Source organism: Chenopodium quinoa, unplaced genomic scaffold, assembly GCF_001683475.1.
Source record: "Chenopodium quinoa cultivar QQ74 unplaced genomic scaffold, ASM168347v1, whole genome shotgun sequence".
NCBI classification, from domain to species: Eukaryota; Viridiplantae; Streptophyta; class Magnoliopsida; order Caryophyllales; family Amaranthaceae; genus Chenopodium; species Chenopodium quinoa.
The window spans coordinates 896,792-911,678 of NW_018745684.1; positions in this window are offsets into that span (position 1 = coordinate 896,792).

Below are 14,887 nucleotides of genomic sequence, written 5' to 3' on the forward strand. Positions count from 1 at the left end.
ATACTGATATGAAAATGACACCCACTTAACGTATAAAATTATGAATATAATTAATTCCCACAATTCTTTTCTCTATGACCTACAGACATTATTAAAATAAAAAAAATAAAAAAATAAAAACTAAAAATATCTTGAAAATATTGTCTAATAGTTTTACGTAAAATCCAAAATAGAGCTCCTCATACTTTTCAAAATCCAATTCAAGAAATAAAAAGGGGCAAAAGGCAACGGTTCTAATACATGTGATGAGAAGACTTAGTGACATAAGCAAAGTTAGTGAAATCTCTTTTTGAATAGCAGCAACCAACAACGGTATGATTATGAATGTGGTACATTTAACACCTTCCATTTTATAAGAGAGGACGTGATCAATGACATTAGACTAAGGATATGATATAGAAAGATCCAGATAGATTAAACTATGTTATGATGTACACCATTGTTTTAAAGAAAGGAGGGTGCAAACTTTGATTAAATTTAGGTATTCAACAATATCACCCGGGTCTGAGGTGCTTGGTCAAGTCCTTAACCTTGAAAGGAAGATCTATTGTTTATTGGTGTAGTCATGTTTGCAGAGAGGGTATTAGAAAATTCATCTATTCACATTATTTTCACTTTTTTTTTTTTTGAGAAAATTAAATCTGATAAATTCGTATGAGATAATAGGTTCAAATAAAAGTTCAGATTTGTGAAAGTTACGTTCAAATCGATCAAGGTAATAACAACGCATATTCAAATTTAACTTAAAAATGTTGGGTATGCATGTATTAAGCCATTTAGGTAGAAATTGTGTTCAGAATTTTCTACTCTTTTTGTAATTTGGGGTGTGTGTATTTTTTTTTATCTCATTTCAATATATAGATCCTTTCGATCAATTATTTACAGAAGATAAGAAGGGGGAGGTGTTTCCACACTTGCAAGGATCAATTCTTGACATCGATATTTCCATTATCGATCCCAAGTAAATCCCGTGTTTTCTCTCCTAATAATAATACTAGTAAAATAAATAAAAACACTTAAATATCCTACTTTTACAGGACAAATATTGCAAACCATATTGGCAACCAACGTCCAACATGGATCACATTGCAAACAATCAACTTGGTCTAAAACTTATCCATAAAGACTTAATTTACTACCAAACAATAGCTGTATTATCAAAACCTATTATATCCATATGAGGTTAGAGCTAGCTATAAAGTACACTGTATAATAACACTTTAACCTATTTAATTAGGACAAAGTTTAATGTGAAACAGATGTTTGCTTTTAATTATACCCATCAGTTATCAAAATCTTTAACCTGAATTATTCACTGTAGTTATACCCAAATTAGTCCACTAGTAAGTGATGTCAGCAGTTAAACATCAATTTCATTGAAACCTTAGAATTCTGAGTTTCATTGAATGAATGAAAAGAAAAGTGTACCAACATAATAAACTAACGTCCTTTATCATGAAGTACAATCTAGTAGAATAAATTTACTGTACGTTCAAACTTTGATAAGGAAATAAAGGGATTATTCTGGGTAAAGCAGAAGGCAAAACTGAGCGCGCGTGCCGTCCGGAGTGGCAGAAACTGGAAAATAAATGGGATATTTTAGGGACGAGACGGGTAGCATGGAATGCGACATTAGAGAGAATGTGGGGTGTGACTGAGATAAGGTCTTGTTTCCACTTTTTCTCTATTTTGGAGCTTATTTATGTCATTTTCAACTTTTGCATTATTTTGCTTTCTTATTCTATCCGTAATTTTTGTTTATGTTTATATGGTACTTGACTACTTGTACATTATTTTAGACACAGAGTACTAATTATATCCTCGCTACTTGAAAATTCTATATCCCTGCTACTTGTACATTATTTTAGACACGGAGTACTAGTTACCTAGACTGATTAGATAAAACAAACCTGGCCTGTGATAATCGAAATATTGCTTGAAGCGAATGACTTATCATTTGAATGTGATCCATATTGAATGATGCTAATGGAACTTGATTTGATTACCAGCTTGCAGCCTGTAATTAAATATAATAGAAAAACTTAATTCAACGTTGCGTGATTATTAGATACAATTCAATGAGATATACATCAATCAACTTAAAAGATTATAAACATAAACAAGTAAAATCTTAAGTTGTGTGGTGTAATAGTACGGGGCCGGGGCGGGTGGGTTAGCCGTCAGAGTAAGAGTAGGGGTCCCCCTCGACCCCCCCCCCCCCCCCCCCTTTATTTTGTAATTTGTATGCAGCGGCACCCCCACTCACCCACTTTACTTATCCCCTCTCTCTCTCCATTGCTACTGTAGTATAACATTCTGTGTGCATGTCTTTTATTTTATTTTAAAAAATCAGCTTTATCTCTGCCCCTATTCTTCACACTCCCCTATAAGATTCGTTTCTTCCCTCCTTCCCCTCTCGAATCTCTCTATATTTTATCATTATCATCTTCTCTAATCCCATTTTACTACTCCCTAATATAATAAAGTAATAATTTACTAATACATCGTAGAATCATTTATAGGTGACATGCCAGAATACTGCCATATCATCACTATGTGTGGATGCATCCATTTTGGTTGCTTTATGATAGAATTTAAACACGTAAAACTATAATTTATACAGTCTTACACAAACAATATTAAATATACTTTATTTAGTGTACAATAAGTGAGGACTAATGAAACCTCATGCCACACACCCATGCAACAATATGGCTTCGAGTACCAACCTGAAACTAATCACATACATATTTTAATTGCAATAATTACTAGCCTCAAACTTGGCATACAACTCGACATGCCTTCGCTAAACTAGATTAAGTATACGGGCAACGGGCCAATTAATTTGCATTGTTAGGATTAAAACGGGGATCTAACCATATTTAGAGCACACTAAGTTGTCTACTACGAGTATTATGTATAGGTATTCCTCATATCCTTTCTTCTGAACTATCCCATAACCATGGGATGCGTTGTGATCGAAGGATCATTGGGTCTAGTTCTATAACATAAACAAAGAAAAGGCAAGTATAATCCGTAATACTTAAGATCGCTCGCACATGCTTAACACGCTTGATGAACTATTAGTGGTGCAAAGCAAGGCAAGCAACAATAGTATCTAAGGGGCCAATTAAAGAACACAAATCCAAATTAAAATCCCTACTTCATCCAAACAGTATTATCCAACAGAAAACATTAAACAAGAGGATCATAATCACTTATAGAGTTGATCCAACTTTAAAGCACTGTAGTAACCAAGTCTATAAACAGGAACTTTATAAGGTAATATGATTTGAGATCAAAATGAGTTGACATGACATGAAAAACAGTGAATAATCAAATTGTCACATATATGAATACTTGTTCAAACAGTAAATGCGTGATCACATGACTCAATATAGTAAAAAGAAGAAAAGTTTTTAGGTCAAAAATTAGACCACAAAATTACACTGCATTACTTATCAAGGACAAAGTTAAAAATAGTGACTGTTAACCTAAAATTCTATTATTGCTGATGACACGAATGTGTGAAAGAGAGTTAGAGATGAATAATTATTACGAGTTACCTAATTCCATTGTTATTATTGTAGGTCCTTAAAAAGCACAGCCATTTGTCTCCCCTTAGCCGGCAAATGGAAAAGCTTTGATTTTCTAGGGTTTTACAATCGAGTTTACTAGTACTGTTTTAATGGGTGTGACATTTTGTTGTCACTTTCAGGCCATTCCATCTCTTGTCCTTCTGTGCCATGCTGCTGCCCCTATTTCATTTCACTCACCATGACTCAAGCTAGGTTATGTTATTCTTCTTCCTAAGATGGTTGGTGTACAATACATACTATATAAAAGTATATGTATATGTATCGTACCTTCTAAAATACTCCGTAGTATGTTTTTCTTAGCAATGGTACATCGAAACAGCATAAGTCGGATTAGATTAGTCGTTTTGTGTAGAATAAAAGTCTCTTTTAACATCGAAACAGCAATGTTTTTACTTTTCTATCTTTATTACTATTCTACTTTTACTTCATTGCTAAAAGGTTACTCCCTAACCTCTTTATCAATTCACACATAATCACAAACAATTCTCACTCTTTGTTCAAACCTTGGTTCCTCTTCTACTCTTTTATCATTTTTAACCCTAAAGATCCTTATAAGCTTTTTCTGATACATTCAAATCTCCAACTAAGGCTTATGCAACATAAAACAAAATTATTTAGGAAGTTTAAGAAAGTAATTATCATCATTAGACGCTTCACATAGGATATGGGGTGAGACATTTTTCGGTGTGTTTACATTAATATTACTTATGTACTTTGTAACTATTTAGTGATTGTTAGCAATGTTAAATCAAATTAAAACACCGCAAGTCACAAATATGTGTTGTTTTGTGTAAATTAATTAAGGTCCTTCCTAACATCAAGGCTAATCAAGAATTTTAAAATTAGAGAGGCAACATGTTTACTTTTCTACTTTTACTTCATTGTGATAACTCAATACCATTCTTTTATAAACAACAAAAGGTAATCCTATAATCAAGGGACAATCTAAAGTTATACTTTGTCAAATTTGGAGTAGCAAATTTGTTTTACTATAGCCAAACACCACCTTTAATGGATGGTTGAGTGAGTTTAGCTCTCAATTCTTCTCAATTTAGTTGTCATCCATGAAAAGGATTGATTTGGAAGACGATTATTTTAGGGTTACTACTTGCTAGTGAGCTTCAAAATATGAAAACATAAACAATCAGTTAAAACACTTAAGTGATCAGACTCAAACAATGATGCCAATTCATTTTCAAAACATCTTTCATGGCCGGTGATATGCTTTCTATCTACTAATAATCTATTATTGAAATGGACTAAAAGCTAAACATAAATATAATACTTGTAGCATGTTAAAAATGAGGATTAATGTTAAAGTTTCAACTATTCCAAATTTCCAATTAAATATCATAAACAAATAAATAAATAAAAAGCTACAGAATTCTCATCATAAGGAGAAGAAAAAAAAAAGGGAGGGGGGTGAAAGGGGAAGAAAGTCCTTGGTTCCCAAATGATGTAAGGAATAAAATTGTTCTTTCTCAAAGATATCTTCCCAACCTCCCTTCCCCTAAACATAACCCTTGGTTCCAATAATCCTGCTTATGAACTAAATATTTCCTATCATCTGGGAAAGAGGAATTATTAGGAGGGTAAGCACACTATACATCTTTCTAGTAGTTTTAGTTGTCTAACTGTTACTGTAACTATTAGCTGATGAGTTTTTCTTTCTACCATCAAAGAACAAGGAACTATTCAAGGGTAAGAAAAATAAAAAGCCTTCTTTTATTATAAATTGTCTAACTGTTATGAACTGAATTTTTCTTTCTATCATCTAGGAACGATGAATTATTAGAAGGATATGAACACTATAAAGTTTTCTCGTAGTGTTAGTTGTCCAACTGTTAGACAAATACGTAGTACAATTATGGGATAAACAAGCTAAGTTAAAAATTATTACTACAAACTCTCAAGTATGAGACTGCAGAAGCTACAAGATAGAAAACATATACGAGTACTAGTCGTATAGGATTACTAGAGACATTGATTGGTGAGATAGTGGCTGCCTACCTATATGAAAAGACTAGACTGCCATGCATCGAGTACTCGTTCATTCAGTTGTATTGTGGACCCAATAATTGATTTGTGAATTGTGAGTGAGTGGAAGGCACTATCCACCTAGCCCCAAGTGGCCCCCTCTCGGAGTAGGACACCCTTAAAGATGCTTCAATCATTCATATACACAAGCAAACATTCTTCATCATCATTTGAAATTGGCATTTAGCTAGGGTCACACGCATTCTTGCTTAAACTTACCCAAACAAACATCATTTTACATGCTTTCAGTGTTCTGGTGTTCTATTCTCAAGTACAATTAAGAATACCAGATGAAGCTAGACTTCGTGATCAAGTACTTCCTCTATCTACAATTAATTGTCACATTAACAACATACTAAAAACAAGTAATATGACAATTAAATTCAGATAGGAGTAATAACATAATAGAACATCAATAATATCATAGAACAGCAGTAAACATCATTTTACATGCTTTCATCAAAATGATGCTTAAATTCGGCTTAATGGGCAAACAACACTGCATACCCGGCCCGAAGGGATGCAATTACACTTATGGCATGGATATAGTCTTCCAACTGTCCAAGAAGAGGAATTTGGTTCTAAGGATTCTCAACTCTATTAGCATCCTAATGATAAGTTTCTACATGAAAGTTGAGTATGTATTAGAATGTGGCTTTTAACACAGCAAACAGGCATATTCCAAGAAACCAAATCTATGAATAATTCTTGTTTGGTTAGCTAGAAATTCCATGGACCCACTTAGCCAATATCAAAACATAAAGAGACAAGGATAGGTCATTCAACATGGGAACTTCAAGTGGGGGATTCAAACTGACAAAAAAGCAAAACAATGGACAAGATCTATTCTCCTGCAGGGTACCACAAGATCATGTCTCTGAACAAAGTTTTAGCATGTGGATTCATCTTAATTGGAGGGACTAATAGGGAGAGGGACAATTTTTTTATTTCAAAAAAAAAAAGTGAGCTAAAATATGAATGTGATGGGGTTCTAAGACAAAAAATTTCTAGTGACATTCTATAGATGCCCCCCCATCAAAAATTTCTTGGACCAAGATTAGATTTGATGCATATATATCTGGGAATTTGCATTTTTACTCAGGCTTTGGTGGTACAAAAAAATTAATAATAATAAAGTTTGCCTTAAAAAAATATGTTAACTGATGATCTATCTTGCTTGTTGAAGATCCCAACCAAAATCAACTAATATATGAACTCTCTACTACCAAGATTAGATTTGGTCCATTATAACAGAGGAATCTGCACAGAAACAGGGCTTTTTATGTAAATTAATCAGCATCACGAGCTAAGCTAAATATGCCTTGGTTTGAAGATCCCAACCAACATCATGGGGCAAAAAGAAGATGAAACGTTGATCCATGAAAAAATTCCCTAGTAACATGACATGTGACCTTGGGTACATTCCTAGGCAACATGTCATTTTAAAATAGATATCATTGTAAAATACTATGGTGCATGATGATTCATTTTAGGACCTAGTAAAGTGGAGGAAGAACAGTCAAAATTAACCACTTTGGTCATTGTTTTAACAAATGACTCTCCTTTTACAAGAAAATTCTGAACAACATTGGTTGTTCCCTAGTCTGATTATTATCACGCAGTAGAAGTTTCCACATAAATATTGTCAGTAAGTGCTAAGTTTTAAGGAAAATGTTGTGAATGTCTTGATTTGGCTTATGTTCAAAAATGTAACTCGTTTCAAATTAAAAAAAGTAAATAAATTCTCCCTTCCACCAATAAAGTAGTTATATACGTACAATTTTCATGACTCGCAATGCCAATGTAGAGGATGCGAATAATACAACATGAACCAAGCATAATTTCATGATCCAAATCAGAGCAAGCGACACAAGGAGCATTCAAATGCATATGCAAACAAAAAAAAAAAAAAAATATCTTCGTTTCTTTTGGTTTTGGATTATCCATAAGGTTAAATAGAATTTCTATAAATAGAAAAGAATAAAATTAGCATGAAGTACCTCATTATTCACTAGACAGCATGTAGTAGCAGAACCCACGATTTGGTAGATAATGAATCAACTAAGAGTCTTGGAGATGTGCCATCTTTCAAACAATATTAGTCCAAGCATAATTATTGCCCTGGGATCTACCAAAGAAAATAAAGGAAATAAAGTCATCATACTGCTGGATTGTCCATACCTTAGATGAAGTGAAACAGCATATCCAGTAATCCACACTTCAAAACAAAACCGCACAAAAATAATACTCCGTACTGGCTAAGCTTTGTGCCAAGAAAGCATACCTAGCTAGATATTAGAACACTCCTTAATCAATTCTTAAGCAAACATTCTAGAATATACATAAACATGTTAATAAAACTATCGGATTAAACTTGGACAGCAATATATGTGTTGCCTAAGGATTATTGAACCCAAAATCTCAAAGCCTAGGAGAAGAAAAAAAGAACTTCCAGTCAACTTCTCTATATATTTATTTTTAACTTAAATTGTGCCCAAAGGAGGGCAACATTCGAGAACATGAAAATTACAAGCTAGAAGCTGGAAAGATTGTACAAAAGAACTGATACAACAACGCCTTGCTGCTGTAATGAAGCACTTAAATTTTAACTTCAAGGTATGAAAAATAAGGTTCACGCCTATAAAAAGGATCAATTGAGCTCACTCTAAAAGGGGAAAGATGAGTAGATCCTTGGACAAGCTAATGGAAAAACAACCGGAACTAAAAAAATGGACACACTGTATCTTGCTGGTGCACAACCTTTAACTGTGTTCTTTCAGTAGTATCAGATAAATTCTAAGTACTCAGTATGTAACAAAAAACCTCATCTTCAAGAACATTCTTTACATCCATAAGATAAAAGAAGCTGCAGCCTGCAGATGTATATGTTCCTCTCCAGTTCAAAAATTTTCGTAGAATGAAATCGATGTGTAAATGGTGAGTATGTAACAGTTGAGTTCTGTTTCCCTTTTTTGGTAATTACTAATTAGTACGGCCAAACTAAGATTTTCCTAGGCTTATCTTAATTTAAGACATCCAAATTAAATTAAATGACATATCTGTTCATGAGCATCAAACAAATGAATCTATATACCAATATTATAGGCCATTAGAACTACAAATAAATTAGACATTTTATTAACACTATTCAATTCAATGAATCAGTTAAACTGTTACAAAACAAAAGATGGAATGAATAACATTGTGTTTGGCTTAGTGTGGATGTGTGTGACTAGAAACATGAAGACAGCATCCTACACTTCTTGAGTCAAAAGTTAATTCAAAGGCACCAAATAATTAGACTCTTTGCTTAAATTCTAAGAAAACCACAACATGATCTATCATCCCAGCTCAAATGCACAATTAAGTGGAGCAACCGAGCAACAATATCTTGAAAATAAGGAGTTCTGTTGCCTATAGATAGTTAATCAACTCAGTTTAATTAAGTTCAAAAAATAGCGATTCAATGCCATTCCAACAGGACTCTCCACCCCGATTAAGAGTTTATCACACCAGCTAAGCAGTAACTGAATCCACTACAAAGCATTGATCAAAGGCGGTGATCAAACATTTTTTAAAAAAAAAAATCACTAAAAAAGTGGTCTTATATGCGCTAAGAACATTCAAATATTGTCAATCATCCAACAGGGACACTTAGGCAGTTAGGCAAACCCATTCTACAGACTGCAAAAGAAAGGACAGTGACCTATCACTTCTAAAGGAACAAGTGTTTCTGATAATTAGCAATTGCCTTTTTTTCCTAGGCATACATGTTACATCTTAAGAAATTTGATCGTGTACATGCTCAACAATTCTTTCAGTCCACACAATACAAGTAACATGCACACGCACATATTTCAAGGCATGAGCTAGTAGCTAGGAGACCAAAGCATGCATATGCAAATTATTTGACAATACATCAAATGTTGGCTATTGATTCCAAGAGTCGATGTATTACAACATGATTGGGATTGAATTCAAGTTCTAAGTAGAGTTTTAGATAATGTGCTCTAGTTAACAGATGTTATATACTCCCTTTGCCCCACTAAAATTACCCTATATTTCTAAAATAAATGTCACGTTGAGTTTGACCCAATTCTTTGACGGCATATTTTCCTCCCTTAACAACCAAAGTGCAATCACGCATTGACAAAAAAGAACCCCGTATGATTTCCAAATGAACCACCTCTTTAAAAAGCGAGCTAATGTAAATGGTATGAGGCAGTTTTAGGCTAAAGCACGAGAGAATCAATTACCAAGAACAACTCAAATAAAGATTACTCCGTAATACAAAAGGTCCTTATACCAATCATTAGGTAGTCTCGCCTTGGAAGTGAACACTCTTATTTTAGCTTCAACGCACAATTTAATCAAACATTCATCTTAGCAATGCACAAAATTAATCAACTGAATAAAAGCTACAACAATGCACAAAATTCAAAACACGTCCATCATCAGAAATTAGTGCGGGGTATAAATTAGGGTTTTGGAATCGTTAAATTCATCGATGCATTCCGAAACAATCGAATTGATTAAACTGGTAATAAAGGAGGAATTTACCAAAATACTGAGTATTAAAAAGAATTAAGATTAAATTACTGATTACGATTTGGTGTAACTGACCTAATTCTGATGAAAGCTACGATTGATTCAAACCAATTCGCGGGTTTCTTCTTCGGAAACGATAAATTATTAATTTCGAAACAGAATTACTGAGTAGAAAATTGATTTGCCAAGTTACAGAAAATAGCAATAGCATGGCTAGAAACGGTGTCGTTTTAGATTTCTTCCCTTTTTTTTTTTAGGGAATTTTATTTTGGCTCATTGCATTGAGTTAAGGAGGAGCCAGCTAAAGTGATTTAGGGCTTAGAGCCGAATAGGCTGGGCTGTGGCCCAAGACCAGTCCGACAGCCTATCTAGAGCCTGTTATTGATGATAGGTAGATTAGGTACCACCGTACCAATGTAAAATAATAATGTACTCCCTCTGTTTTTAATTACTTGCTCCAATTTTTTATGTGTGAAATTTTAGGAGAAATTAGAGAAGTAATAAATTATTAGAGGTGATCTAAATTCGGGTCGTGCCAGACTTTAATATCATATCTCGTGCTCAAATCCGTAAAAAAGTAGCGGGCTTTTCGGACTTTTTTCGAGTCGGGTTCGAGTTTTTAACTAAAAATGCATTTTTAGGTTTGTCCAAACCCGCCCTATTTTTGGGTCGGATCGGGCCGGGCTAGTGGGCTGGGCGTTGTTGATCACCTCTATAAAATATGGAATTAGTGGAGAGAGAATCTAAAATTTATAAAAATAGAAGTATGATTTATGTTGGGTCCACTAGTTGAGATAAATGAATTAAATATCGTAAAAGTTTTCAAAATAAGGAAATGGAACAAGTAATTAAAAACGGCCGAAAATAAAAAGTGGAGGGAGTACCATTGCATTGCTTTGTCAGTTTAAGCCATGTTCTTTTTATCTCATTTTTGTTAAATTAAAATTATTTGTACTAAAATTATTTCGTTCAAATAAAATGAGTTTAGGAAAAATAATTCCATACGAAGTGCAAAATAAGGTCAAATAAAATAAAATATTAAATGGGAGAGTACTGGTTAATGTGTGGTCCGATAATTGGACAGGGGAGGGTGCCCTTTCTAGAGTATGCCTATGGCCCTTTATCCTCAAATTAGAGTAATTACTTTCTAATGACAATGAATGGTGCTTAGATAAACTATCCTTGACCTTTCCTTCTCATCTTGTTGATGTTATTAAGGGTCTATCCCTCCGTCGCCCAACTCTTTTGATGATTTCCTTGCTTTCAACTTTGTCGACCATAAGGCGTTCTTCCTGAAACCTGCTTACAATTTCTCATGGTGAAAGGAGGGGCTAAATTTGATGAAGCATTAACTGTTGGAACAACAAGTGTGTAGTGTGTGAATTTTGTGAAAAACTCAAAGTCCCACATTGGTGGGAAATGAGAGTTTTACTCTCTTTATAATATAGAGAGTGGGCTAAAGGGGTGTGGCCCTTGGGCTACCCACATTTTGTGGAGAGGGAGGACCTATATGGTAAACCATCTATCACACACACGCGCGCCGAACTGGGCCGGGCCGGGTTGGGTTGGGTCGGGTCGGGTTTATTAAATAAACTTATTTTTTGGACAAGGCTAATTGCGTGATTAGTTCCTTGATTTTTGCTAAACGTTTTTGACTGATTACATTTGACCGTTTTTATTCAAAACTGATTAATGGAGCGTTAATCATGCAAACGTTTTCACTGATTTTTTGCTAAACGTTTTGCCACGCATTAATCTTCTGTAACCGTTTTGAACGTTCAACTTATGACCGTTTTAATTGCGTGATTAGTGCCTAATTAAACAGCAGCAGTTACGTTGCAATTTTTCCTATAAAAGGCGTGTTGATTTCCTGTTTTTGATACACAAAAAAATACAGAAAGCAATCTTCTTCTCCTCTCTATTTTTCCTCACAAAAACAAAACCCTCGAGCAGTTTCTTTTCTTTTTGGGTGTTTAGTTGCCCGGTGGTTTTGTGCAGTTCCACCGGTATAATTTCAATAGAGAAAGGCTGTTTTATCCTGGGGAACATCCGGTTTAGTACGAACTGCTTGCACCTTTTCAGGGCAGTGCCGTGAATGTTCTAAAGAAAGCGACATAGTCCGCGACTCAGTCTATTTTTCGGTAACTTTGTTCTTACTGTTTTTGTTCCCGCAGTTCCGTTTATAACAATTTTAGAACATTCTTTTTCTGCCTGTATGAACCATATGTCTACCGAAGATATTACTATGTCTGCTGACCTTAACAAGCCCTTCCGTTTTGAAGGAGCTCATTTTAAAAGATGGAAACAGAAAATGCAATTTTTCTTAACTGTCAAAAAAGTTAATTCTGCCTTAACAGCCCCTAGGCCATTTATTCCTGATAATGCTCCTGAAGATGAATTAGCTTACTTGAATAGTGAAATCGAAACCTGGAATGAAACTGACTTCATGTGCAAAAACTATATACTTAATGGTCTGTCTGATAACCTCTATGACTATTATAATATGGAAAATACTGCTAAGGATTTGTGGGATGCCCTACAAAAAAAGTATGATACTGAAGAAGCAGGTGCCAAAAAGTATGCTGTCAGTAGGTACCTAAAATTCCAGATGACTGATGATAAGTCCGTGGAAGTGCAGTCTCACGACCTTCAGAAAATTGCCCATGAGATAATTTCCGAAGGTATGGCCCTTGATGAACAATTTCAAATTGCTGTTATTATTGACAAGTTGCCTCCTTCCTGGAAAGATTTCAAAAATAATCTCAGGCATAAGACTAAGGAATTCTCCTTAGAGAGTTTGATCACTCGGCTACGTATAGAAGAAGAATCCAGAAAACAGGATCTAAAGGAAGAGATTTTACAAATCTCTGCTAATAATGCTCCTAGGCGATCTGCTGCAGTACTTAAACCTACTGGTAAGAATTTCAAACCTCAGAACCGGAAGAATAACTTCAATAAACCGAATGTTCAAAAGAACAATGGAAGACAACAGTCACAACCCCCTAAGAATGGTACTGGTCAATTTCTGTGCTATCGGTGTGGAAAACCAGGCCATATGGCACGAAAGTGCAGGAACATGCCTAACCCTGTGCCAGCGCAGGCTAGCATGATTGAAGAGCCTTTTGTGGCTATGATTACTGAGATCAACCTTACTGGTGGATCAGATGGGTGGTGGATAGACACTGGTGCCACACGCCATGTCTGTTATGATCATCGAATGTTTAAAACATACACTGAAAAGACCGATGATAAGAAAGTACTGTTGGGTGATTCCCATTCCACTAACATTGCTGGTGTTGGAAATGTTGAGTTGAAGTTTACTTCTGGCAGGACTCTCATTCTGAAAGATGTGTTACACACTCCGGAAATGAGGAAGAATTTAGTTTCTGGTTTTTTGCTTAATAAGGTTGGTTTTATACAAACCATAGGTTCTGATTTGTTTACTTTAACTAAGAATGGAATATTTGTAGGAAAAGGATATGCTACTGACGGCATGTTCAAACTGAATGTTGAAGTTAATAAAATTTCTAATTCTGCTTATATGTTGTGTTCTACTATTAATGTTTGGCATACTAGACTTTGTCATGTGAACAAAAGACTCATAAAAAATATGAACAATTTAGGCCTTATTCCAAATATCTCTCTCAATGACTTTGACAAATGTGATTCTTGTAGTCAGGCTAAGATTACAAAAACACCTCATAAATCAGTGATTAGAAATTCAGAACCATTAGACTTAATTCATTCGGATATTTGTGAACTAAATGGAACGTTGACTAGAAATGGACAACGATACTTTATCACCTTTATTGATGATTGTTCTGATTATACTTGTATTTATTTGATGAAAAATAAGAGTGATGCTTTTGAAATGTTTAAGTTGTTTATAACAGAATTTGAGAATCAGTTTAACAAGAAAATAAAAAGATTACGAAGTGATCGTGGAACTGAGTATGATACTGATGCTTTTGTAGAATTTTATAATTCACATGGTATCATACATGAAAGGACAGCTCCTTATTCCCCAGAAATGAATGGAAAGGCTGAAAGGAAAAATAGGACCTTTACAGAATTAGTAGTTGCTATTTCCTTATATTCTGGTGCTGCTGATCATTGGTGGGGTGAAATTCTACTAACTGTTTGTTATGTCTTAAATCGTATTCCAAAGACTAAGAGTAAGGTTTCTCCCTATGAAATACTTCGTAATAAACGACCTAACATTTCTTATTTCAGAACTTGGGGTTGTCTAGCATATGTTAGGATTCCTGATCCTAAAAGAGTTAAATTAGCTAGTAGAGCTTATGAATGCGTATTCATTGGATATGCTATTAACAGTAAGGCATATAGATTCTTTGATTTAAATGCTCGTGTAATTATTGAATCTAATGATGTTGATTTTTATGAGGACAGGTTTCCTTTTAAATCTAGAAATAGTGGGGGCTCGTCCTCCTCTATTATTCCTAAAGACAGGTCTAACTCACAAGACTTGGATGCTGAACCCGAACTAAGAAAGAGCAAGCGGGCTAGAGTAGCAAAAGACTTCGGCCCAGACTTTGTAGTTCTGAATGTAGAGGAGGATCCTTCTACCCTCCAAGAAGCTCTAACCTCAGTGGATGCAGATTTATGGCAAGAAGCCGTGAACGACGAAATGGACTCACTTGAGTCTAATCGAACTTGGCATCTAACTGAGTTGCCACCAGGCT